General features: G+C 38.2%; 1 long non-coding RNA gene across 1 annotated transcript in view; it reads right to left on the reverse strand.

Annotated features, from left to right (window-relative positions):
- The window catches only part of LOC146319327 (uncharacterized), a 148,233-nt gene that overhangs the window by 37,117 nt on the left and 87,423 nt on the right, over window positions 1-23,693 (reverse strand). Inside the window, exon 2 of the long non-coding RNA XR_014771540.1 lies at window positions 14,779-14,951. This is a non-coding gene — a long non-coding RNA (uncharacterized LOC146319327). The remainder of the gene's footprint in view (window positions 1-14,778; window positions 14,952-23,693) is intronic.

Consider the following 23,693-nt stretch of genomic DNA (forward strand, 5'->3'; position numbering starts at 1 on the left):
ATTATCAAGGTTTAGAGCTACGCTTTTTATGCATTATGGGTGTGGTATAATGTATTAAGATGATATATATAATATATGGCTTGTATCACCATAGTAAAAAAAATGCACTATTTATTTCCACTGAAATATCTTTGATTGTATTTTTTCTGAGAAAAAGATCTCTTACCATGTTTTCTGCAGACGAGGCAAAACAGTCCCACAAAAAGGGTATCTTTCAGTTTATAGTAAAACTCAAAAATAGCAGTAACATAGAAATGTGCTTTGCTGTGGCACTGTCCCAAACCTATTTGGAACTACTGAGGCTCCTGGCTTATCCCACTTCAATAGGCAGCCATCCAGAAAGAGAGCTTCTTTATACACAGCAGTCTACTGTGTGCTTCGTAGGCGGGAAGGAACAGACACGTTGGGTTTAATACATACACGCTGAGCTACTTCAAAAACCAGTATAGAGCCACAAGAAGCATCCCAAAACCCAGAATAGACAAATCTAGTCAGCTATTGTTTTAAATAAGGAATCCAGTGTTGATGATTTGAATTTAGAGAAGATACCATTTTTTATACAATACTTAAGTTACATAAATTATTATTCAAGTGTTTCAGTGCTGCATTTTAAAACAGCGCTGTATTTTTTTTTTTTTTTAAATCCTTCCTTGCAACCAAAGCAACAATACTGAAGCAATTTCATTTCCTGTGAATTGTTTCTTATCAGTTATCCAAGAAATAGCAGTGAGTAATATTTATTTTTCACTGCATTGAAGTCAAAATCAAATAATATGACTCATAACAGAGATCACAACCCTGGTCACACTGTGTGCCTTTTTTCCAATGCATGCCAAAACAAAACAAAAAATCAATTTCTTTGTTTTCTTTTATCACAATGAAATAATTTTCTCTTCTTGTAAAACAAAATGTGACGTGCACTTTCATAGGTTTAAACCAGTCAATTTCAACTAGGGCTGCCCCCTGAAAGTCAAAGATTCAAATCATCCTTAGCCTGTCAGGCTGCCTGTTATCTTCTGCCTTTTGCTTAGAACAGATGAATTTGCAGCTCACAGCAACTTTATCAGATCCAGTCTCTGTCTTTTCTTTGCTTTTCTTTCAAAAAATGTTTTTGCACAATTCAAACTTGTCATTAACACACTTAACACACATTTGCTGAGTATAATCCAAGGTTTATCTTGGCTTGTTGAATTACATCAACTTTGTTGTCAACCTGAACATTACAGCAAACCCTGTTCACAATTCTGTCAGTTCAATTAAGTACTGATTCATAGTCTGTATGAAAAAAAGAATAATAATAATAATAATAATAATAGAATATTTGTACTGAAAAGTCAAATCTGACTTAACTGTCAAAATTCTGAGTCAGGTACAGCTCTAATTTCAACCAGTAACATCTGAAATGCTCCAGGTGATCAGTCTTAAACTTTAAGTAACACAGAGCTAAGATAGGTAAGGTAAGATAGGTAAGGTAATAGCCTTTTCTGTTTCACAGTGATATACATAATGATACAGAGGCTAGATACTCTCTAAATACTGTTTCACCTGGAAAATGACACACACACACATTCATGGTGCCCTGTGGATGAATCTGAAAGATTTTGGTGATTTTGACAAATGCTCTAACACCTCCATGAGGGTAACATTTCAGGTTTTGAGCGAAACTAAAACTATTGGATCAATTGCTGTCAAATTTGGTATAGAAATTTGTGCCTCCCTCAATAAGAATGATTGTAACTTAGGTGTTGCCTCAATTTTTTTTCTCTAGCATCATCATCAGATCAAATCTGCTGTTGTCCACGACTGTGGTTTATTACTAAATACCAACAAAACAAACATTCCCATCAGCATCACCAGTGCTTTGTGCTCATTAGCAACTACCAGTATATCATCACCATCGACAGTATAATAATAATTAGTGGACAAAGCGTCCATGATGTCACCCATAGGTTTCCCAAGAGACATTCTGAGGCTCACAGTCTCGTGGCTCTGGCCATCGCCATCTTGGCAGCGTCTAACTGTAACTTGTTTAGCACACTAAACTACGATGGTAAACATCGTAAGCACTATACCTGCTAAACACCTGCATGTTAGCATTAGCAGTTTGCTCAACGTATGGCTGCATATTCTTAGTCATCTTGTTACTTCTCTTTCTGGTCTTTGACTTGAGTGTGCATGTCGGTAAAACATTATTTTTAGAGCACAAAATCGTACATTTTAATATGTTATGTCATGGTGTATTTTACTGACACTTCCAAAACTCTTTAATTGGTAGCAGAAACACTCTTGGCTCATATTAGTATATAGCTCCTAGCGACTGCCATAAATTAACACAACCCACCTACCTCTTGTACCCAAGCGTAACACAACTTTTGTCAAGCAGGAGGAATGTGTAATACTTTTTGACACACTCATCTTTATCCTTGCTTGTCAATGTGCCTCTGAACTTTAATATATTTGAATGTTCTAATTAAAATGGTTCTGATTACTATTTTGCAGAGCTGAGACTAAAAAAAATGTAGGAGGAAAAGTGGTCATTCAGAGACAATGAAAAACAAGCATGTCTACAAATACACATATAAGAGAGTGATTGGCTTTTAGTGTCTCATGTATTGACAGCGCAACTACATATGGCTGCCATAGATATTTCATCAATAGAGAGACTGTACTTCCCTCCTTCTCCAATCACTCCACCCCTCTTTCTCTCTGTTTACTTCTGCTAATCAACTTTGAGCTTGTTTTCTTCCACATCCCAATAAATGGCATGTTAATCCTGCTGGGACAGCCGGGTGGAAATGAGTATTGAAAGGAATTAGCAAATGACATTTTAACAAGGATGTCTGCGGTGATATAATGGGGCCTAATGAAAGTAATGTTTTCGCTGATGTGCTGACAGAATGGCATTCTCCCAGCTGTACCCCTGTCTTAGCCTCATGGGATGAGTAAAAGGAAAAAACAGAAGGGGACAAGATATGAAGACATCGGCTGATGGGGGAATATAACTTGCACAAAAATAGCCTTTGACTAACAGGGAGAGATGACATGATTTAGGCAATTAGTTCTACCTGAATAAAGTTGCAGAAAGATCAGAGTTGGTTAAGAGACACCAACACTGACTATTGGAAGGCAAAGGCAGATTCTTTGGAGGCCCAAACATTCACCCTCCACCTCCTTTCTGAGGTGATTTCAGCTATAAAGTTTGTTTTAAAAACATTCATGCATCCTTATAAAAAGGTGATGGTAAAAGATTGGTGATACAATGATCCTTGGTGGGTTGTGCAGTAGCTACCACGGATTGTGGCCAGTTTTTGTTATGGAAAAAGGTGAAAGGTCTACTGGTGTTTTCTCAAAGGTCAGAAACTTTTGACACAGTTTGACACATGCCTGTGCGAAATTCAACAAGTGCAAAGTTCGCCAAACTAAAACTCCACAAGAAATCACCACAACTTTATTTTTCCTCCCTGAGCTAAAACACAGTTTGTGACAATTCCATTAAAATGAATTGATTTCTGTCAGACTTTTTAAATTAACACAATGCATTTCAAGCTGTTTGAACACACAAATGAGGTCGTTTTTAGTCACAGACTGTATAATAAACGGTGGACTCCACTGGTTTCAAAAAAAGGATCTAAGTGTTTGTAGACAAAATGATCCTACATCTCCGACATCTCACTTGATTCATTACCTCAGTAAAGAGTTTCCTCGTGGTTTTATGGTGGTTGATTTTGTAAATTCTGGTCCTATTTAGAGTAAAACAGATTATAAAGCAAGGTATTTTTTAGGGCGTGACTACCTTGTGATTGACAGGTGCAGTGCAACTCATCAGGCCAACAGACCGACAAACTAAACCAATCAAATATGAATAAAGCTTTTGTTACTGCATTGCCCATTTCCGGCCTCAAATGTTGTCAGAAACATATTTTAATTCTAAATTCAAGGCTTTGAAACAGTCCATGAACAAATAGGTGATGTCACAGTGGGTTTACACTTGTTTTTAGCCATGGCTCTAAGGATGAAGGATGTCCATCTGTCAGTCAGTTGGTCAGTCTTACATTTTGGTCCAGATTAAGATGTGTCAACAACTGATGAGCGGTATGCCAGGAAATTTTGTAAAGACATTTATAGTCCCCAGAGGACAAATCTTAACCTGACATGAAAATGGTTTGTTAGACAGAACCATTTGGGAAGTCGTCCTTACAAACTGTTTGGAAAGGGGCAGGCAGTATCAAAAAACACTTGGCAGGTGATTGGATGAACCATCTGTCGATCACATCTAACACAGGCTAACGTTAACCAATCAGATCAATCAATGAAGGAGGAGAGCGAAAACATCTTTTCCCTCGAGAAAAGGCTTCAGTGCTGTTCTTTGCTCGTCTTTCAATGAAGAAATTCTCTCCAGTTCTGATATTACTGATGCTATAGCAGTATCTACACCAACCCTCTCAGGAGCTGCCATTGTTTATTCGAGACAAGTTGCTTCCATGAAGGCTTCTTGCTATCGTCACACCTGAAATCCCTCCTCGGACACTGAATGGCTGCACCACTTTTGGTGCAGACACAAATGGGTGACTTGAAGCCTGGCAAGATGGATTCTCATGTGATCTTGTGAATCCAGCTGCCTTGCAAGAATGAATCCTTTGACTTTGGTAATCCTATGAGCTCAAAGCACTGCTGTGCAACCTCACGGAGCCACTAACATGACTGTGTGACACTCTTCTGTGAAGGACAGTCTCTTGTTTGCTGGAGCTTAGACATGTACCCAAATAGAATACCAGTCTATAATCTAAGGTCTCTGATCAGACTTTACATTATATTAGTGATTTGACGTATAATTACAGTATTCAGCCCTGATACACAGCCAGCTTTCTACTGTACCTCTGTGATGACACAGGATGCTTGGTGTTACCCCTGCACAGCCTCCATAATGGAATGTGTTTGCAGGTAATAAAAGAAAGAGGTGATACAATTTGAGATAAAAAATAGATCTGTGGTAGTTGTAGAAGAAGCAAAGGCAGAAAGATAAAGAACAAGAAAAATACAAAGAAATCTTATGCACAGAAAAAGGAGCAAGAAGAATATAAATTAAGCTTATCAAAACTAATCAGTGTCACATAAGTTGTCAGGCACAGAGATTTGTCAATCAACTTTCAAATTATTTGCTGCCCACCTGCCACCAGTTGAGGGTTAAAAAAAAAAAGTCATAAAATGCAATGCACAAATCTAATCTCACCAGTTCTGACAGAGGAACAAGGCACAACAGCAAAATAGTGGACAGCTGAGGGGAGGAGAGGCAGGGGAGAGCAATGTCCTCTAATGGATTTTGTGAAAAGAATTGCATTCTGGGCCCACTGAGATGTAGCACTTAGATATCCCCAAACAGTTCGCTTGAGCAGGGTGATGCAGGTAAGCTCAAAAGGTCTGCACAAAAATGAAAACCGTGACCTACTCAAGCTTTCTACTAAAGATAGAGAATTTGAGTCGTGTGTGTGTGTTGTCAAGAAAGGAAATGAAACATAAATTGTCTCATGTTGTGCAGGCACAAGTCTGTATGTCACTTAACATCATCATCCCAAGTTACAAATTGCAAAAACTTTTTCGACCTACATTCAAATGAACACAGTACAAAGACCAGATATTTAAGGTTCAAATATGGTGGTGAACCTCACCCCATTTATGCTTGTGAATGACTGAGCCTTTTGAGGATGCTCCTTTAATGGCCAAACATGATGCTATTATCTGTTACCAATTAACCTGTTTACCTTTTGAATATTTCAAACAAGTGTTTTAGAGCATTCTGCAACTATCCCAGTTTTTTGATGCCATTGTCACAACTTTTTTGAAATGCGTTACAGGCATGAAACTCAGAATGAGTGTATTTTTTTTTTTTACAAAAAACAGAGTTTATCAGGTTGAATATCTTACGTTATCTCTGTACTGTATTCAGTGGAATACAGGTCCAAAATGATTTGCAAATCATTGCATTCTGTTTCATTTAAGTTTTACAGAACATCCCAGCTTTTTGGGAATTGGGGTTGCACATGTGACATCAGGATAATCAAACCCAAATTAGGGACGTGAGGAAGTTGCATGGACGGAAAATAGGTACGATTTGAAAACAAGTCTATTTTTATAAACATTTTTATTACACATTTCAGTCCTATCTTTTCTCCACAATCAGTACCAAGATGCTCAAAGGGGAAGGCTACAGGATACAGTAAATTCCAGACCAGATTTCTACCTCTGGTAGGATGAAATGAGAAACTAAAGCGTCAAATACCCTGAGACTTTCCTGCACTTCGTTTCATCTTTTTGGGATATGAGGAGTACTCAGAGTGATACTGAAAAAAATCTGTGGATAATTGATGACGATGTCATCTCTCTAGACAGGAACTCTCCACAGCAGCTGGAACAAGTATGTCTAAAAAGTGAGGATAAAGTGGTACTTAAGTACCTCTGGATTTGTCAGAAGCTCTCCAACAAAAGCACTCAAAGCTGCCAAAAGTAAAAATCTTGTTCCATCTCCCCAGCAGAATTTGACTAGTTGGTTGATAGCTGTGTAACAGCCAAGAAAAGCTGTGGCGCATCTCCCTGTCAAGATGATCTCATCCACATGTTTCTGTTCAGACAACTCAGCATAAGCAGGTGTAATCTTCAAAGTGAATCCTGCTGCAATTACACCCCTGAGTCTTCTCACATGCCAGCTAGGAAAAGAAAGTGAAAAAGTATGACTTTCAGTGCTGGCTTAATCGTTCCATGAAGCTTAAAAAGTATATTTTCAGCAACTGAGCAGACTAATTACACTTGATTCATAGCTTTTGACTATAAAGGTCTGCAGCTAGATATTAGTTTCAAAGCATCATGAGGGACAGAGGGTTTACCAGGTTTATGGTTATATTTATTTCACTGAACACTCTTAAATAGCTGAACATATGTGTGGATAAATAAACATAAATGTCAGAGACATGGACAAAGTTAATTAAGTCTTAACTGTAGAGCTGTGTGCTTATATTAGAGTACACAGGCAGAACTTGATTGGAAGCCACATCATCTGCCCTCAAATGTCAACAAACAGCTCTGACAGATATTCAAAAGAGACATCTGTAGTATATTAGCTGTAATAAAACATAAATGACCATGATATGTAATCAGAGACTAAGGAAACATGTTAAGTTGAAATACTCGTGTCTCTGACAACAATGCTACAGCTGTGGTGTCCCCCTTTGAAATTTTGATTCCAGACAGGAACAGCTGTTGTAGTTTGCTTGTTTCACATTAATTAGAGAGAATCAGAGTTTATGAGTCCTAATAAATCATTAATAATCTAATGAAATAGATGTTAATAACGGTTACATTGAGCAATATTAATGGCAGACAGGCAGTCATTTCATTCAAAGTCCTGTGTGTATTTCCAAAGCAGTGGGCTTTTGTTTTCAGGATAACAAGTGACAGTTATCAACACCTGATAAAATTACAGTGGAAGGCTGGTCCATGCTTGTTATTGTCAATTTATAATGCTGCATGTGTCTTGCACTCCTGCAGCATTCCTGTAGCCTGCCTGAGCTTCCCTGAGTCTGGATAGGAGGGGACGGATGGAAACAACTCAATTCATCCACAGACTGTATATTAAATAGGATTTCAACCTGTTTAACATGTAGTCTATGGCTCCAGCTCATTATTTAGACTGCAATACTATATATTTTTCCTTTAAAGGCAAGAGAAGTGTTTGTATTGCACACTGCAACAACAAGGCAATTCAAAGTGCTTTAAATAAAAAACAATACGCATCAAGACAAAATGTAAAAGGAACATGGAGCAATATAAAAAAACGTTTCAATACAACTACAAGAACTAAACAGATTTATTGTGTGTTGAGTTTTTCTGAAACCTGCCGAGACATAAGTCCTTTAATTCTTGATATATGACGGTGGGCTGATTTTGTAACTATCTTACTTCATTTCAAAATTCCATACTTTTCCAGACACAAATTTCTACACTTCTCTGTAGATAGACTTTTAATCATTCATCCTTGGCTGCAAAAACAATTACTTCAGTTTTATCTTTGCTTAATTGATGACTTGAAAGTTGCTCAGAGAGAATCATATTATCACCTTGTAATAAACAGAGTCACACATCTGGCTTTTTCTAGGTGTTACCAGATAAATCTAATAATAAGCAGCTGCTAAACAGTTTTGCTGACAACAGGAACTAATTGACAGGGGTAGAAAGTGCATCCTTCCTGTGCTATGTTGCTGTTAAGTCTATTATTAGTAATGGAAGACAGGTAGGTATTTCATGTTAGCACAGTGATGACAGAGGCAAATTGGAAGTTTAACAGTTTATAATATTGACAGTCTCATTTTCTTGTCGCACAGGGTTAGGTTTGTCCAGCGTACATGAGCTGTCACTGCCAGCTGACGTTAATTCATTAAACTCTTATCTTGTCAATTCAGTGCCAATGACAAGCCATTAGTTGTGAGTCTATTTGCATGACAGGTGTGTTAAAGAGGGGAACTGTGTGTTGGCACATTAATGTGTTCTTCAACAGTTAGCTATTCACACAGGTAGACAGATCCTGTTTTCACTTTAGAAAAGGATTTGTCAAGTTCTGTGTTAAACTTTGCTCTTCACTGCAGGTGAACAGCTCATCACATCTACCTGAAATGCTGTCATGATTCATTTAATGGCTGTGATCAACGATTATTTTCAATATTTAAATTATTACAATTATTAATAATTTTCTACAGCAAGAGATTAGTTGTTTGGTCCATAAAATTCATAGAGGACTAATTCACATTTGAGAAATGTAAAATAAAAGAAAATTGGACATTTGGTCTTTTGAGCTTCAATCATTGGTATTTACATTATTTTTATCATTGGTATCTCTTTAGCTTAATTCTACTGGCTTTCTCTATTACATTTTATTGTTTCACTTTTGCAATTTTATTTTTGAAAGATTTTTTTTTCTACTTTTTATTTTGTTATTATTCCTTTTTTGTTTGTTTCTATTTGTTGCCAGTGTGTGTTGTCTGTGAAGTACTTTGAGCTGCATGTGTGTATGAAAGGTGCTAAATAAATAAAGATGAGTTGCATTTGTGTCAAAGTCCAGTGGATTTATAATTACCCTATTTTGCTTTGCATGTAAGTATTATTTAGTTCATTTTAATATGTGTGTCATATTTTAATTATGTGTTATTTAGTTATGGTTTGTTTGTTTCATTGTTCTGTATGTTTCCTTGTTTGTTTGTTTTTGTTTTATTTCTTTTCTGTTAATGTTTGCTCATTACTCTCCTATAAATGCCGGAGGACTTGTGAGTGAAACACAAAAGGAGCTGAGAAAGTGGAAAAGAAAAGAAACACTTAGCCCACCGTGAATGCCGTGGACCTAAAAAGGTATTGTCACAACCATGGAGTGTGACAATGACGACAACAATGGTGGCAACAACGAAGTGGGACAACTAAGAGGGGATGCCCACTCCAAGAAGAGGGTGCAGAGGCACTTACCAGGCCAGTTAGAGATGGGAGAAAGGTGAAGAATGTGTGCTGACAAGAGTAAAAGCAAGCCAAGAGTATCAGTGTGCCAGGACAGCGCAGAGTAAGGACAGATTGGATCTGTCACCAACCGAGGTGACCATGCAGGAAAAAGCCTGAGGAGACGGCTGTGGCAATGTGTTTTAAGAGCTCAGTTGAGAAATCACACCGACTGTGAGCATTATTAACCCTGAACAGAGACAGTTGGTTTTGTGTCTCGCCAAGTTTCCTTCTTCACTTTATTGTTCCAGAAAATTTGAATCATCTGGGAAACATGACATCTTTTTGGGTTGGAGATTTTGCACATACATTTCATGGTTCTCAGAGGAGGAAACCTGACACTGGTGATCAACTGACTTTTCTTTGAGCACTACCAAGTATTTTTGAATGAAACATCTCAACAAACATTGGATGGATTAAAATGAAATTCTGTATAAACATTTACACTCTGCTCAGGATAAATTGTAGTTACTATAGATATTCCTTATTCCTTCCTTACTCTTTTTAATCTAGCCCCATCATAAGGTTAAACGACCAAATATTACAGATGTGCATGATTAGTCAATTAAATATTCTACACTCACTAGCCAGCACAAGAAATACTAGTCAGTTAAACTCATTATTAATATTTTATTAATGTACAATGGTAGTTAACTGTTACATCTAAAATGTTATGCAGCCACTAGTTAGGGCTGCAGCCCTGACAGACTGTAGCCCACCAACTGTCCTCACTAATGATCAGATAGAGCGGTGAGGTGGAAAATGGGCAGATGACATGTCGTAAAACCACTGAGATTTAACAGTATATGGATTTAAAAAATGAAAACAAAGTTGTATAAAGTATGTAGGCTGTGTCAGAATAAACTAGCATATGCTCAACCACATAGCACAGGCATGTGGACACTGACCTGCAAGGAGAGCAGGCTGCTGGTGCTAGAACTTTAGCCACACTCAGCAAATCAATGTTTCATTCTTTTTTTTTTATTCACTATTTAAATTGTATTTCATTTCATGGACAGCTCTTTTACTGTTATTATTTTTATTGATTCGTAATTGGACCCAGATGTTTTCTCTGCCACATTATAGCAGTGAAAACAACGGGTGTTGAGGGTATTTGGGGGAGGCGAGTTTCCCAGGGTGGCACCAGTAACAGTGCGAAGAAGAAATGTTATTGCAAACTTGACCATTGTGTCTGTATGATTATCTAATGTTTTCATCCATCCTTGCAGGTTTTGAACAATGAGCCCATCTGTCACTTTTATCCGAGCCCAGAGCGAAAGTGGGAAAGCTTACGAGAGGGAAAAACAAGCAAAATTGCTCTTATTGGTTTATTGATGTGAAGACAGACGGTCAAAACTGCCTGATGAGACTGAGACAGAACACAATGTACCTGAACAGAGCAGGGGCACTCAGATCAAAATGCATTGAGTTGACTACAAAGAAGTGTTGGCCGTGTTTGCGGCACCTTTTCTTCAGATTTGACCTCTGTAATTTAATTAGAGCCAAGACAATCCATGTTGTCCGGTCTGCCTTGTAATTACAAGGGCTTATGATCCTGGAAGGCTTCCAGAGAGTGGATGTGTCAGCTTATATGGGTCTGAATACAGCAGTCAATAACTCATCAGCAATGACAGAGCACAAATACAAACAGGCAGTCATCTGTGAACAGGAGCACAGCTGCACATCCTTTAACTGTGACACACACCCCTTACCTCAAAATACAATTACACACTGTCCCGCACACACAAAACCAGTTGCACACAGCCACATACGCAACCATGTACGATCTTCAAACACACTACTGTATGTACACAGAAAATACACAAATATACAGACAGGAGTGAGATGTGAAATCCCAGAATTCAGCAAATGTTTGACAGCACATAACGGAGGAGCCAAAACAACCAGTGGCCACATGATCCAAGGAAGATGGGTGATCCTCGAAGGAGTTTACCAAGAAAATCCAAACATTACCAAATGTGTGTCTGCAAAGTTTACCTGGAGTTCAAAACACTCTTAGATAGCTCCTTCCCCTGCTATTCTTAAAAAACTGAAATATTAACTACAGCATGAGAATACATTCAATGGTACAAATGTACTGATCTACGCCTTTTCTGCTGGATTAATTTACTAAAAGTAAATAAATATATTTACTTTCATATTCTTTTTATTTATATTTAGTTATATTCATATTTATTCTTGTTTTCATTGTTCTTGTCTCTCGTCTTTCTGTCTTATTCTACTATGTTTTTTGTGTGTTTTGCTTTTTAATCTTTATCTCTTTTGTTTGGTCTCACAGTTTCTGTTGTTATATCACCTTCTGGGTGTCCTACTCTTGCTGTTTTTAAATGCACACCTAAAGAGAACAGCTGAAGACAAAGGTGCCTTTACATGTCTTTAAAATATTCAGACTATTTATGTGAAATTCACATGTGAGACTATGACTCACTTCAGTGCTAGAGTGCAGGTTAAATATGTTATTTTCTGAAGAAAAGGTGACATTTCTCCACCGCCTTTGCTCTTTTCTCACCCACACCTCCTTTATCACCTTTTCAATATTCCTTTTCAGCCTGTTTAACCAAGATCATATTTCCCACAAATATTGTTTAATGTATCAAAGACAACACTTCACACTCTGTAGCTACATTTGTGTTTGATTTGAAGAACAGCAGGAAGGAAATCAACTAATAATTATTTCAATGCTTTCTACATGAAACAAAGAAAAAAATATTTTCTGTGTCTAGCTTCTAAAATGTGGATGCAAAGTGTGAAGACTGACTGCTGCTCTATGTTTTAGATCATTTTGCTGTGTATCTTTGTATTTTTGGACTTTTGGTCAGACAATCAATTGTTAGGGGCATTTTCACAATTTTATAACTTGAACAATTAATCGACTGATCATACAAATAATCAACAGATTATCTGATGGTGTAATAATCCTTATTTGCAACCCTGAGCACCACTGATCACATCTTTTAGCCCACTAGATCAAGGAATATTTCTCAACGACAAATCATGGTTATTTTGTGCTACAGGCAAAAAAGTTTGCATGACTGGATATAAAAACTAGAATTACTGCCTATATCTAGAGATACTGATGTGGATCCAGCAGATATATTACATCTGTCCAAATGCATATATGTAGGTATTTAATAAGGTATTAAGTGTATTTTTCTTTGCAAAATGGAAGTTATCGTCACTATAACAACACGTATGATTTGAGTGAATAATTTCCAGTTAGAAAGATATTGTCTTCACGTAGACGATATTCAGAGGAGTACAGAGGACTGATAGATTGCTTCAAGAGCTTCTGCAGAACATTATGATGTCACAGCGATGCTGACCTTTGACCTCTTGGATATAAAATGTCATCACTTCCAAGCCCCAAGAAAGAGCACAAACTGTGTACTGACAACATTGTGTGATGCTCTTCAGCCCAAATAGTCTTCTACCTCATAGACTAAGATTGTCAAAGAAGCACATGTAAAACACCATGTATTTTTCAGTCTCACAGCCCCCGATAAATGACACGTTTCACTATCAGGATAGATCAATTCAAGCCAATAAGCCCAGAAGAGCCACACAATTAAATCATTTTATCTTCACTCAAGTTAGCAGAGGGCCACTGAGCTGAAGGAAGTCTCTTCTATGCTTGGTCTAAGGGCTCTATAATGTGGAAGCATATGCAGAAGTTCAAGCAGAGAAGTTGGCTTAATTCTGCACTGAACAGCTCTCACTGGAATGAACAGAGGCCTGCCTCCAACAATGTATCCTGTTTTCCTTTGCACATCCATGATCACTTCATTTTATCCTATTAAATATTTGGGAAATTTTGTCAATCATTGCATGAATCTTTGAGTTATGGCCAAAAATGTGCCCTGTGTCTTAGATTCTAATCATCCATGAGTCCAAGTGGACATTTGTGCTAAATTTGAAGAAAGATGTCAAGTTCACCAGAATGGGACTGACAGATGAATGGGCGATTGGACAACCCGAACACATAAAGCCTCTGGCTACAGCTCTCACTGGCCCAGAGGCATAAAAAAACATTGTGTAATGCAGTCAAATTTAAATCCTTGATCTTCTAGATATGATCCAAAGTGATTTGAACACATCTCTGGGATGCAGGCAGAGCTGAGGGAAAACTGCCTGCTCCATTTCTATTGGCAGAAACAGCTAAACCTCCCTTAGGTAAGTCTCCTTATCCTGTTTGACAACAGAACAGCCAAATAGGGATGCGGTTAGCCCTCGTAGCTTCCCTGAGAGATGATTCAAACATGACCAGTGGAGAACGCAGTGACAGCAAGTCCTGTCTGCACTGCAGGGCTGATGTGGGTAAGAGCTTCTATTACAGAGCAACAACTGTATGAAATCAAATCCTAATGGAGCAAAACCCACCAAATTGAAACACGTTATAGAACAAAATGCTACCTGTCCTCATAACTGCAGGCAGTATTTTTATGTTCTTACACTGCATATTTTATATACAGTCACATATTAATGTGGAGGGCACAAAGCACAACACAGATGACTGCTCTGTGGATCTTAATTGACCTTTGTAATAAATCACCAGTCACCTTTTGTGTGGCCACTTGTCACAGATCTGTTAATATATCACTTTCATTGATTAGCCTATTGACACACTGCCGAAATGTTCACCATTAGGAGCTTCAGAGGTTGTAATTCACGTGCCAGGACATAATGACGAATTAAAATAAATTTACATTTGACACAGCAGGCAATTAGTTGATCTTTTACCCAGAATAATTCACATGGAGCTCAACAGTAGAATCAGCTTTGAAGCAAAATTACAGACATTAGTGGAAACCACTGTTAGGGAGTGCAATTAGCACGCAGATAGAAGAAAAGTCACCATATCATCATGATCTATCTCGACAGATTTTCTGAAAAATTATTCAGAGAACTGTCTGCTAACAAAAAACGTGCAACAACATTCCCACCATTTAAGCAGCCAAGATGTTCATCTCAAGTGAAAGCAAAGTAATTGAACACTGAATTTATTATTTCAAGGTGAAACGGAAGACAGTGACTGCCTAAAAACACCACAGTAAGGTGATAATCACCCAACACGGTAACAAAAGGCAATACACAGTGTTTTACTTAAAATCCTGGCAAGCAGTTTCTTTTTAGGAAAACATCATCAAGGGTCAACCTTATACTTTCTTTCCCCATATTTGCAAATTAAAGGATGTTCAAGACATTAAGTTAGAAATATCTGACATGACTTACTTGACACAACTTCTCTCCATGGCCCTCGGTCCTGGTAAACCCAACAACTTTTAACTTCAGGCCCTGACGTCAAAGATTTATTGTGGATGTCCAGCACATTTCCAGGTTGTTCCATAGATGACCTTCATGGCAATCATTTATGTGTCTCCCGTGGTGTGGACAAGGGGCTGGACCTTGGGAGACAGGAGAGAGGAGATGTTTGGCTTGTTATTAGAAAATCTAACTAGTTAATGCAACACTGCAGAAAATGGGGCTAGTAGCATCTCCAGATTATCATTACCTGGATGGTTGATGCCTATCAATAAAGGCAAAAGAACTACAGTTACTATAGTTCAAAGCTGTGGGAGATGCAGTTAAGTGAGAGCCTAAAGGATTCTCTCAACATGTGTTAATCACAGTGGGGGAACTGTTAAACTACTGTTAAGTTCTGGTGATCAAAAGCACAAACTAACAACATCTTCACCAAGAAATGACTACAAATTAGCCAGTGTAACTCCAACAGAGTAAGACAAATCCAGCACATTTTCAAAGAAACTAAATAGTTTGTTATTACTCAGCTTTGGGCAATAAAGTGAACGAAACATAGCATTCCAACAGTTAGTGTTGTTAGTGTTTGAAGGCAACAAACACCTGTGAGAAAGGTAAACTGTCAAGGGTGATGGGTGTGGTTTGAGCTGAAGTCACCACTTGGTTTGTCACACTCACACATTTCTTTGTACTTTAATTGTCTGCAGAAACCATAATTTGAAGAATAAGGCTGGTGTTATTCTATATTTTTTTAACATAGAAAAGACTGTCTCTAAATATTTTTGCTTTCATCCGCTCAGCCCCAAGTTCAGTGGTTCCTATTGGAGACATAAGTCTTTAAAAAAGATCACAAACATACAATGTAATTTTAATAAAAGGCTCAAGAGGTAAAAACTCTAGCAACACTTGTAGTACGCAGACCAACTTTATTCTCAGACCATTCGGCTTGTGGATGATTCAAATGAACTCAGAGCTAAACCACTCACTAAAAATCTCTGCAAAGAATCTTCTCCATTTATTAGAAATAATTTTCTTTTCATGATATGTTACTTCCCTCATTTTGGGCTTGGGATTTTATTATGGATACAGTTAAAGTCAGAGAGAGGAGAGTTTGTCAGGGAAAAAACACTTTTTTTTTTTTACATCATTTATCATTATTTCATTCAGTCACAATTGAGGCTGATCTTCCCTGAGGATCAGGTTTGATAGGAGTTACATCATTACAGTTTTCCCTGAAACATTTAGCCTAATAAATAATTTCCAAAGTCCAAAAGACACTGTGATCACATTCTGGGTTTTTCAATAATGAATTAATGATCAGAATATCAATAAATACAAATGCAAATACTAAATAAATTATATAAATGCATTCTGCCATGACACTGGATACAGCAGAAGGTAGGTACTGGAAGGAAACATGGATGAAATTTAAGAGACTCGGGATGCACAACATAACACAACATATAAATCCTATTTAAATGTTGTTTATAATGTGTTTCTGATGACCCTGATGAAGGCCACAAGTTCAAAGACATTGGTCTCAGAGTAAAGGTATTCCATATACTACAGTTTTTACCACTCGAGCCCTTTTCCTTTCTCCATGCACCTTGAGAGCAGGTAAAGTTATGTCAGACACCTCTGCATTCTAAAAAGGCTACATAATTTTAGTTTCTAGCGAATGTTACTCAAACAGGACTCAATAGTAAGTTTATTCGAGACCATTTTCAGCCACACATCTGGTGTAATAATATTTTATGGCAGCAGGATCGTATATGTGGGACTGCCTTAAAAATAAATTGCATTGTCAATATAAGATGTCACCAGGTGCAACGATGCATTTAATTCAAAGATTCAATAGTTTTTGGACACCACCGGAGATATAGAATATAACCTGACATGTCCTTTACCAAATATGCTGTCATTTTAATCCAAAATATATTTTTGGAGATGCTCAGTTAAATGTTCTCAGCATTCCTGCCCTTTAAACAAAGGTCACCATGCAGTATTACCTCAAATCAGTGCTCTATCTCAGAGTGTGACACCAACTCACTTCCCTCATCTGTCTAAATTTCATATCTTCAAACCCATATGGCTAGAAAATCGTTCCATAACTGGAAAAAAAACCTTCTCACAGCACAGAATAAATACAGGTGTCATCTGCCTTGTCTGAGGGGTGAAGAATGATGAATGCAGTTCCCTGCCTGTTATCCGATTTCTCTCTTCTGATGGCTTCTTTGGGCCTTCAAACGGGTTTTACTGAGTGATGTATGTCATGGCTGCTGTTGTCAAGACAAGCTAATGCTGCCAAAACTCAGACAAAGCAATTTAGTTATCAAAAGGCAAAGACGATGGGGAAGAAACAATTCACCACACGTCAGAGACAAAGTTGTAAATATTGTAAAACACACAAACAGAGACAGGGATGGATGTAACTATGTCAATGCAAGTGTGGATTATCTTCACAAGCACAGGTTTTGTGGGATATCATTTACTTAAATGTGGCAAAAAAAAAAGTACTGTGTCCCCGTTAAAAGGAGAATATGTCTGCCTTTTACTGCTGCAAAGCACAGAATGACAAGAATGTATGGTTCACCTAGTGATCATGTAAGGCCCATAAATTACTTCATGCCCCTTTAATTCGACCAGCGGTTTACACTTGGTGACTTTAAATGTCTTGGGCAGACTGGATATCTATTGACATCAAAAAGTCAAGTGGAAATGCAACCAAGAAGCTCCAATAGTCATGTTGGACACATTCTACACAGATGTTGAAGACATACAAATATGCAGCTCCCTGCTACTTTTGCACATATGCTCTATAACTATTTTTTATTATTACTGTTACAACTATCTGTTTTCTAAATCTAATCTATTTTCTAGACTCTGTCTGATGTTGCTGGGCAGGTGACAGAGCCAGATCCTTTGATTGCCATATCTCATGTTTTGAGAGAGGGTTGTCCTCTTAAGGGAGCTCATCATCCAGTTGCGGTCTTTATAATGTTATGAGCACAGAGATCGTCTCTCCTTGACTGGAAAACCCACATCCCCCAGTTATATTTTATGGTTAAGAGATGTCAAACAGCACAGCACTTGAAAAAAGACAAACTCAGATTTATACTTTCTGGCTCAACCAATAAATTTCAGAAAATGTGAACACTGAATCTTAACCTTTAAATCTACTCTTATGCAAGTCTCAGATCTATAGTCATTATTTTAGATACTTCACATCAATTAATTTTCTCCCATTAAATTCTTTATCCGTTGTCCATCATTTATTCATTTTTTTTATCCCTCTTGTTCCATTTGTAAAACCCAAAAATGTTATTTGCATTGCACACATCTGTGGAACTTAATTATCTAAAGTCTGATAAACAGAGTTTAAAAAAAAAAAAAGAAAAGAAATGTAAGTGCACCCATTCCTCTAAAATCATATACATAATCTTTACTGTCCTCAGACAAAACTACATCAGTGAGTATTATGTGGGGGTAGACATTCCAGGTGACACCAGTCAGATGTGATTTGTGCAGGTGATGATGACCAGGCAATATGCTGCAGGGCATTTTTAAGCATTAGTCTTCTTCAAAATCAGGATACAACGCAGGATAAAACACAGAAGTCACACAACAGATTGAGGCAGCGGTAGACCAGCAAGCCCTGCGTTCTGCAAGGTAAAATAACTGTCTTTGTCAAAGGAGTCTGGTGTGTTTGAAGACAGCATAGACGGATATAATGGCTTCAGTTTCCTATTAGAAATGGCTGTCTGACTGTAGGGTATAACAGTGAAAATAGTCTAAATACAGTCAACACTCCATTGATTTTTGGTGGAGGACTGTTTTTTATGTGGCTACAATATGTTTTGTTGCTGACTTTGTCAACAGCTGTACCCTACTTAGCTTCCTACATCAATACGCCTGCTGCTTCTCTGAACTGAGGGCTAGCTGAAGACATCTAGATCTACTAAATAATTATCTCATTCAACCCCACTTCAAAAAACCCAAACTATCCTTTTAAAGAGAATACAGCTGTGATACATAAAATGGACAGTATCTTATACTGAAGTCATTCATAAAGGTTACAGTGTCATGTTTTGGAGGGAGGTTGGCTCTTTAATCTAAATAGAGGTCATTACAGGTTGATTAACAAGATTATTTTTTCCTTTGTTGGACTGACTGATTTTTCAAGAGCACTTGCGTTAGGCACTTCTTCACTGATTACCTTCTATTGTACAAGTGGAAATATCAAAAAAGTATGTTAGGGATGACTCCAGCTTGCAGGTCTCCCTCATTCAGATTCCTCCTTCACCTTCTGTTCTTCTTCTTGCATGTTTTGCAGTTGGCAAACAGCTTTAGGATGTATGATTCCAGAGAATAATTTGCCATGATAAACATGCTGTTTTCACTTAGGGACCATCTTTACAGAGGAGCACAGAGGATTGACAGAAAACTGAACATTATGATGTCCCAGTGAAGTTGACCTTTGACCTTTTCCATATAAAATTTCATCACCTCATAATTTCATGCTATTAAATTTTTGTGTGTAATCTTCTCATAATTAGCATGTGGATTCTTGGGTTATGGTCATAAATGTGTTTAATGATGTCACCATGACCTTTGACCACCAAAATCTAATCGGTTCATCCAAGTGGATGCTTGTATCAAGTCTGACAAAAAAGATATGAGGATGCAGGTCCACTGACAGATCCATTTTGGTCCGTTCACACGTGCATGGACACACGTGAGCAGACTCTCTGGTGGGGATACTTAAAATGTTGATCATCTTTTAAGATTTAGGGTTTAGTCTATAATGTCTGAAAACAGAAAAAACAATAATCATCACACCTTGTTGTATGGCATGGTGACATCTTTGAATTATATTATACAACATTGGGGAAGCTAATATGGTGTACTATAGATGATGTTTTTTTTTTTTTTACTTTTCTCTTGATTGACTAGTCAAAGGAATAATTGTGTCAGCACTACTTTCAAGACTTAAAACTATGGTTTCAAGAGTTTATAATGAGTTATATATGAGGTACATATGTAGTCACAAATTCAGTTATTCAAAGCTGAAGAATGACTCTTGTTTCCTTACAAAGGCTGATAATTGCATTCAGCCTATTACAATAACTATTCTACTACATATGAATTCTGTGAAAACTAACAATAGTTAATCACATTTCACATTTTAGTTGACACATTTCTTAAATATGGCAAATAATGTTAAGAGCAAAATTTATAAAGTAACAATTCACTTCAGTAAAAGAACAGATGGACTGATTGAGATGTGATTCTCTTCTATCACACAACTCCTTTGTGAGCCCCTGAGGGCAGATCTTTTGGATTAACACATCGGAGGTTTAAAAGAAGCCGTCTTCCTTAATGTTATCACTGGCATCCTCACCAGCTCCACCTTAATTGGCATACTGCTATCACAGACAGAATTTCCACTGTTTAAATTTAGATATCAATCCAAAGTCACGGGTCTCTAGAGGCGCAGAGCTACTTCCTCAATGCATTTTAAGTACGAGTCGAGAGCAGGCGAAAATCAAATTTGAGCACATTTTCTGGGTCGGTTTATTTTCTAAATAGAGGCGTCAGTTGAAATCTGTCAGCAGCAGCATGATTGAGAGATCTGTGAAGGAACCATCCAAATCCCCTGCACTTCCCCTAAACTCAAAATCCCTCATCCCCCTGCAATCAAGCCAAGCAAACTGACAGCTTTCTCTCTTCCTCTGTCACTTTGTCTTCCTCCTCCACTCTCACATTCTCTTTTTCTCTTTGTTTCTGACCCATTCACAGTCCATCTATTAGTTTTCCTCTGATGCTTTTTTGGTTGTTCCTATTCTGTCCCGTCTTTCTGTCAAAGTGGCATAGCTGTATGGTCGAGAGAGAAGAGATCTGGAGAGGACGACGAGAGAGACTGAGCGACTGAAGGGGGGACTGATCTGAACTCACAGGCAGACAGCATGCCTCACTTGGTGCCAGGGCCTCGCTATGTGCCAGGCTTAGTGTGTGTGCATGTGTGTGGTGTGTGTGTGTGTGTGTGTGTGTGTGTGTGTGTGTGTGTGTGTGTGTGTGTGTGTGTGTGTGCGCCTTGGCAGTCATTCTGAGCCCCAGGGCCAAGTCTGCCTCTGTGCAGGCCCATGCATGGTGCTCTTTAGGGGTTCCCAACCTTTTTTGGCAAGTCAGCCTACACAGGTGTCAAAAATTACCCCACAATGCTTGAATACTTACAACAACTAAAAGACTGTACATCAATACTGTACTAACAATTACAATAGTGATTATTCATTCAGCACATTTTACAAAGTGCCTTACACAACAAGAGAGACCACATTATGAACTAGAAGACTGCATTAAGTAGAGTGCAGAACCCTGCCAGGCAACAGATGATGAAGCACCAGCTGCAATGCTACCACAACTGCAGAGATGTCTGCCCTCTCTTGAATGTAACAGAAGTAGAAGGGACTCGGAAAAAATAGATGAAAAATAGAAAATATACATTTGAAAAACTCAACAGCAATGTCTCTTTCCAGATATCATGACACGGTTACTCCAGATAATCCACAAACCTTGTTCATGTTCATCCATTTTATCTCTACTGAACTACACCAACACACCACACATATATTGGCTATCAGCAACTAACTGAGTCAATCACTGGTTGTTTTTTTGGGTGATTTCTGTCATTTTACTTTGCCAATTGATCCTTCACTAAGTCCCGCCCTCAGTTACTGTAGCTAAGCCTGCCAAGCTTTCCATTCTCGCACTGCATTTATGCAGTTTACAGTGATAACAGAGGTAGATTTCACATCAAAACTGGGAGTAATTGTTGAAAAACAAAAGCAGCTTCTCATTTGTAGCTGGTGACCATGGATTTTGTCTGCTTAATGACTCAAGCAGATTTCGTAAGTGTGGCTGGATGGTGTAAGTCAGCTGACATTTTAATGTTTCCATCTGACATGTTTTAAAACAAGGTCCCTGTGTAAGTGTTTATGTGACAGCTGTGTACATGCTATAACGTTAAGGCTAAACGAGGCTAAAGCTAACTTACATCTCTGCAAATATTGTTCGGATGGTAAAATATGACAGGTATAACTACATGATAGATGACAGAAATAAACTCAGTAACATGGGAAAAGGAAGCACAGGGACTCGATTAGTGCAGCACACCTTGAGACAGGTCACCCAGCCAGACGAGCTGGACCGCGATCACAGAAGACAGCTAGGATAAGAGCTAAGCTAACCCAGCTTAGACCTGAGACAGCGAGCCAGAGAGATGCATCGTTGTCAAGACACTTCGATTCTGCATCAGCCCAAATCCTCCTCCTCAAACCCCCACAGAACAAATGCAGATGCAATGGTATTGAACAAGTTAGACTGGAGATATAGTAACTGCAGCTAGTAAGCCAGTGTTAGTTAGCCGGACATGCTAACGTTGGCAGGTTATGTTAGAGCAGATGAAGACAGTTTAATCCATTCACCACGTGTGCTCTTGTGTTTCATGTTTCTGAGAGACTACAGAAAAGACATCACTGTTCAGACTCATGAAACGCTGAGTATCGCTCTTGTCAGGGCCTCAAGCACACCGTTTCTCCATGTAGAGAAATGGAAAACTTGACAGCTCTAATTACAGTTGCTAACCTATGAGTGGACAGGTACAGTTTGGGGCGGAGTTTAGCAGAGGGTCAATTGAATGGTCTGAATACTGCTGAGCGACAGACCCATTCAGCTGCACCATACACACTATCTGAGTCAGAATATATTCAGACTGTGTCTCAAGGTGGGTCACCTGAAAGTTTGAGAGCAGCACCATTAACTTAAAAAAAAACGCAAGGCACCAAGGTTTCTAACAGAATCCTGTGCTCCCACCAAGCTTCACAAATATCACCGACTTTCTGCAAAATGGATTTTTTTTGTGGGGTTTGCGAACACAGGCCCGATTATTCTGGGGGGCCGTGACTCAAAAAGGTTGAGAACTACCGGTCTGTTGGATCAGGAAGCAGATTTTCTCAAAAGAAACTTTCAGAGTTGGAGAACCAAACCAGTAAAACTCAATTGATTTCCACTGTTTAGCTTTATATCTGCTATGTTGCATTCAACTTCACAAATCTCTTCCAGTTCAGCATTTTCTCCCTCATTACTCCTCCACTCTACTCTCTCTCACACTCAAACTCACACACTCATCCACAAGTACAAACACACTCCAGAGGAGCCAAGGTCAACACACACTCACAGATGTGCATCTGTACATGGAGAGTGACGTGAAAGCTAAATGAAAATTACACAGACAGGAGGATTTGCGTTTACTGTCAACAACAACAAAAAAAAAATCCACAAAGCTGCAGTGGTTAATCTTCACTTTGATCTTAAACAGAGCTCCGTCTTGCTGTTTTGTTTTTTGGGGGAACAGATGCTTATTATAGAAGAGATTGCAGTCTCCGAGATTAGAGCTGACGGAATTGAGAAAATTGAATGAAATCTCTGTGGGCTTCATAACTTATATACCTTCCCCGCTGTGTGTGTAAACGCCGCCAGCATCAAGAAAATCAGTGTTTCCCAGAGTGGTGCAGGTTATCTTCAAAATGCAATCACTTACTGATTATGATGGTTATTACTGCATATTGTTCAAAGAAATCAATTTTATTTTCTGTAATAGAAATCTAATCTATGAGATTCAATAATTAGTCTTACAGAGCATTAACTTAATGTATTTCTACGTGAACAAAAATGACATCTCTAAGCATTAGCAAAAATGATTCAAAAGTATAAAAATTAGTTTTGCAACACATTAGGCCTGCAACTAAAGACATATGCATATGTTACATATTTTTACGATCAATCGTTTTGTCTATGATGTCACAATACCTCGATTTAAAGTCCATGTG

This window comes from Lutjanus erythropterus, chromosome 11 (genome assembly GCF_056507025.1).
Source record: "Lutjanus erythropterus isolate fLutEry1 chromosome 11, fLutEry1.hap2, whole genome shotgun sequence".
NCBI lineage: Eukaryota > Metazoa > Chordata > Actinopteri > Lutjaniformes > Lutjanidae > Lutjanus > Lutjanus erythropterus.